Source organism: Elephantulus edwardii, unplaced genomic scaffold (assembly GCF_000299155.1).
Source record: "Elephantulus edwardii isolate Elephantulus edwardi_28Jun2011 unplaced genomic scaffold, EleEdw1.0 scaffold00267, whole genome shotgun sequence".
Classification (NCBI taxonomy): domain Eukaryota; kingdom Metazoa; phylum Chordata; class Mammalia; order Macroscelidea; family Macroscelididae; genus Elephantulus; species Elephantulus edwardii.
In genome coordinates this window covers 2,917,477-2,922,733 of record NW_006400017.1, presented here as the reverse complement: position 1 = coordinate 2,922,733, position 5,257 = coordinate 2,917,477, and the positions used below count along the sequence as shown (strand labels likewise).

General features: G+C 42.6%; 1 pseudogene; it reads left to right on the top strand.

The window, feature by feature from the left end:
• The first annotated feature begins 2,519 nt into the window (after positions 1 to 2,519).
• The window catches only part of LOC102865635, a 14,227-nt pseudogene continuing 11,489 nt past the window's right edge, over positions 2,520 to 5,257 (top strand).

Here is a 5,257-nt window from a genome sequence, read left to right as displayed (position 1 = left end):
GGGTGAGGGGAGGGAGGAAAATGGGGGGCAAGGGAAGCCATGAGAGGGAGGATGAATATGTGTCCCTCAGTTTCTTGCCTCTTCTGGGACTTGGGTTCCTAGGTCCAACCTTTCAGCCATACTATAGGGCAAGCTGGGGAGTTGGGGGCTTCCTGATTCCAGTTTAGAAGTCTGGACTGTCCACTGTCAAAGGCTCTTCAGACTCCTCTTGGGACCCCAGCGAGGGAGAACAGTGCTCACCAAGTCAGTCACCAAGAGGAAACCACATGGCATTACAGGTGCCGGAATCCAGACACGCTCAGTCTGCAGGTGCATGCAGGCTGACAAGGCACCCAGTGCAGATGCTTACACACATGTGAGTGCAGGAATCTACCCCCAGGCCCTGCAGCAGCCCATGGCCAGAAGCTCTTAAAGAGCCAGAAGGCAGAATCTCTAAATAGGTGAGAGTGTGGCCAGATCTCATGCTCTCAGGATGGAGGGCTCCTTATTGGGAAACATTTCACACAGTCCAACGAGCATCTTTCCCAGCCTCCCGAGGCTTTGGGTATTCTGAGGCCCACTGCAGTATCTCTTGTGCTTTGAAGGACCCTGAGGTGTGAGACCCAGGCATTGGTAGTGTCTGCTTTGTCCAGTAAGCACTTCCAAGTGAAAGCAGAACATACCGCTTTGTCACCACAAAACCAAACCCTTGGGGAGCCTGACTCAGGCTTGCTTCCCCTTTCTGTAGAAGAGACAGAAGTGAGGAACTCCGACTTGAGGGATGGCATTACCTAATTTGCTTGTTGTTGTGCAATAGCTCAGGAACTCCTACAGGATGCCTTGGTTAACCTAGAGATGAGCCCGTTATGTTCCTGGTCGCTCAGTGACCTCCTTATCTTTGTTTTATTTCTCTGAGCCTCAGTTTGCTTAGCTGTTAAAGGAGACTTCATAGACTTGCCAAGGAGCTCAAAGAAAGGAGAAGCATTTTGTTATTGTTGTTGCTTACCATAGAGTCAGAACCAACCCATAGCTGACCCTTGGGGCAGGTTTTCAGAGACAGTTAATCCCGTTGGAAGAGATTGCCCATCCTCCACGGAGCAGCTGGGGGCCTCAAACCACATGTCCTCAGGATTGTCACATGGATGTCAGTGTTAAATTTTTCAATGACCACAAAGAACACCGATAAGAAATCAGTTCTACCAAATGGATTCTGACTTCTAGGATCTACAGATACCAGAGTATGTTCCATAAGGTTCTATAAGTATGTTCCTTAAGATATTCCATAAGGTTTTCTTTATTTTTCCTGATTGTGGTCCCTTCTTTTTACTATTTGAATCAAAGTTGGTACAGCAAATTGGTTTTCTAGTCAACAGTTCACACACATCGTATTTTAGGACCCTGATTACAATCCCCACATTTTAACAGCACTCTGGCCACATCGTCACTCTATTTCCTGCTCGGGTCGTCATTCTTTTTTATCCCTTCTGCCTTCTGAGATTGATTCCTGGGCAAATGTTGTTCTTTAGATCTTGAATGAGTAATTTTTTTAAAAACAATCTTTTTTAGAACAGATGAGGGGGATGAACTCTCAAAAAGGAATATATGATTTTGCATGGGAGAGGTCCTTGGAGAAGGACATCATGCTTGGGAGGGTGGAGGAACTGCGCAGGAGGGGAAGACTATGAGGTGCATTGATTCAGTGACTGGGGTAATCGGGATGGGTGTGTCAGAGGCAGTGCGATTGGCACAGCATAGAGCAGGATTTAGGGCTGTTGTACATAGGGTCGCTAGGAGTCGCAAGCAACTCGACGGCACATAACAACAACAACAACAACAACTTATGAGAACAATCTGGAACAAGAGGTGCATTGCAGGGTAGGCTGGGGTGTGAAGAAATTGCACAACAATGAATAAAACAAAGAAAAACTTTATAGTGATTTGCATACAAAAATTGTCTACATTGTGTTTCATGCATTTCTTCATTCACATTGAGTTTCATATAATAATTCCTGTGCATTGCAGTTTCATAAAATTAATCACCATTGATCTATGCTCCACCATTACCCTGGCTTTCTGAGTCCCCACTAGCTCTTTCTTAGTTCTTTCACCCCTTTCCTTCCACCCACCCAACTCTGTGACTCCATGATTTATTTTTAAAAGAAATATATTTTCCCCTTGTGCTCTATTATGTGTCTGAAAGTTGAGACATGGGCGTGATTTCAGTTCTAGGTTTAATGGGTTTTAAAGGCCTCTGTCAGATCAATAAGCCTGAGTTTGATTTTTTAAATAGGTTTGCTTCACATTCCCCTCTCACTCTGTCAGGATCCTTTCTCTTTCAGGGTGGTCAGGAGTGCTACCCGGGGCCGTGAAGATGGAAATTCTTGTGGTCCACTAGTCCTTTGGACTAACAGGCTTTTATTTTCTTAAGTCTTCTTTGCTCTAGATGAGGAGAGACCAGTAGTTGCAACTTAAATGTTGCTCAAAAGTTTTTAAAGCTCCAGTCTTTACTCAACAAATTAAGATATGGAATGCCAACTAACATGACTTATGGTTATGATAACTATGGTCCTGAGCTCTCAGGCCCTACACCTCAGGAGCTCTTTAAGGTGTTTGATTATGGCTAAGATGTTTTTATAAGTTTGCCCCATTTGCTCAGTAACACACATGGGTTTATTTATTTGCAGCACTTCCTCACTCATCCATTATTTAATTTTTTAAATTAATTTTAAAGGAAGTTTACAGAAACAGGGTTTCTAGTCATTCATTTGTGCACTTTTCTCCCTACCCACACCCTCTCCCCAAATTCACTCTTCTTGAAAAGAAAAACTCTTTCATTGTTATACAATCCCCTCCCCCCCCCAAGTCCACTCCACTTTGCAGCCTTCACGCTGGACTTCTGTAATGACAAGAGTACCCATTCATATGTTCCCTTTTAAACAGTTCTCTCTCTCATCTGTTTCAGTGCAGTACTCCTCTTTTTCTGTCTTACTTCAACCCCGATGTCAATCCCATTTTACAACAGTGGCCCTATGCAATATTTGTCCTTTTGTGACTGAGATATTTCACTCAGCATAATGTCCTCCAGGGTCATCCATTTCGCATAATATTTCATGAGTTCCTTGTTTTTCAATGCTGCATAGTATTCCATTGTGTGAATATATCAGAGCTTCTCTATCCATTTGTTGGTTGATGGTCACCTGAGTTGTTTCCAGCTCTTTGCTATTGCTAACAAAGCCGTAATAAACATGGGTGTGCATATTTAATTTTTTAAAGAAAACCCTGACTGGCCACCATACATATAGACTTTGCTGGATGGAAAACACAAGAATCAAATTGACTCCGGCTGTGGAAAGAGATGATGGAGAAGCTCAGTGTTTGTTGCAACAAAGCCGAGGTCAACGGCAGACCAGATCATTAATTTCTATAATACATGTTCAAGGTGAAAAAAAAATAAGACAAATCTAAGAGAACAAAACTGACCTTGAATATATCTCACTTGTGTTTAGAGACCATCTCAGCAATATATTCGACACACTGAACATTACTGAAGAGATCAAGGACATCACACATAAAGAAAGCAAAAAGTTATTAAAAAGATAAGGATGTAAGAAAAGACCAAAGTGGATGTCAAAATAAACTCTGAACTGTGCTCAAGGGCACAGAGAAGCTAAAGTCAAAGGAAGACATGATGTAGAGAACTGAAGAGATTTCAAATGATGGCTTGTGAAGACAAAGCTAAATATTATAAAGGAATGTTCAGAACGTGGAATTAGAAACCCAAAAGAAAGTTATTGTTTGTCATTATGTGCTGTCCAGTTGCCTGCTACTCTAGCTTTGAACTCTGATCTATATCTTGAGCCAATCTCACTGTCTCCAACACACCTACTCCTACTATCCCAATAACTGAGTCAATCCATCTCATCCAGGGTCTTCCTCTCCTGTGCTGTCCCTCCATCTTCCCAAACATGGTATTCTTTTCCAAGGATTGGTCCCTCCTGGCAACATGCCTGAATATGTTAGACAGAGCTTCAAAATCTTAAACTCCAAGGAGCAGCTTGGTTTCACTCTTTCCGGTACAGACATGTTTGTTCTTTTGACAATCCGTAGTTTATTCAACACTCTTCTCCAGCACCACAACTCAAAGACATTGATTCTTTTTTATCATCCTTAGTCATTGTCCAGCTCTCTGATACACAGCAAGCAATTGCAAAGACCATGGCCTGGATCAGGCGCACCTTAATCTCCAGACAGACATTGTTGCTCTTAAGTACTCTGGAGAGGTTCCTGACAGCAGATTTTCCCATTGCAAATTGTCTTTTGATTTCTGGATTGCTGGTGCCAAGTGTTGATTGTGGAACCAAGCGAGCTGAAATTGTTAACAATCTCAGTCTCTTCTCTGTCTATTGAGATGCTGCCATTAGGCCCAATAGTGAGAATCTTTGTCTTCTTGATGTTGAGCTTCAATTCATACTGAAGATTACAGTCTTTGACCTTCTGCAGCAAATGCCTCAGGTCCTCCTCAATTTCACCAAGGAAGGTTGTGTAATTTTTGTTGAGTCTTCCTCCAATTCTGATGCTACATTCCTCCTCATAAAGTCCAGCCTCTGAATGATCTGCTCTGTGTATAGACTGAAAAGGTATGGAGACAGGATACACCCCTGACACTCCCCTTTCCTGATCCTGTTTCCTTGCTCTGTTCTGACTGCTGTTTCCTGGTCCGAGTATAGGTTTCTATGAGCACAATCAAGTGTTCTGGGATTCCCATTCTTCTCAGAGTTAGTTGTGATTCACAGAGTCAAATGCCTTTTTTCTGGTGCTCTCTGCTTTTGACTAAGATTCATGTAACTTTGGCTATAACGTCCCTAGTGCCACGGCCTCGTCTAAACTCAGCCTGCACATCTAGCAGTTCCCTGCTGATGTGCTATTACAGTTGTTTTGGGATAATCTTTAGCAGGATCTTGCTTGTATGCGATATTAGTGATATTGTTTGATAATTTCCACACTCTGTCAGGTCACTTTTTTTCTGGAATAGGAATAAATACGAATCTCTTCCAGTCAGTTGGCCAAGTAGCTGTCCTCTGGATTTCTTGGCATAACTGGGTAAAAAACGTCCAGGGCAGCATCTGTTTGTTGAAATATTTTCAAGCTGAAAGAATTACAGAAAAAAAAATCAAGCCTCAAATTGTGATAGTAAAGTATTCTATGGGTTGAGGGGAGCTCTGGTGGCCTAGTAGCAAGGAACTGCAACTACAATCCCAGAGGCGCACGGTTCGAATCC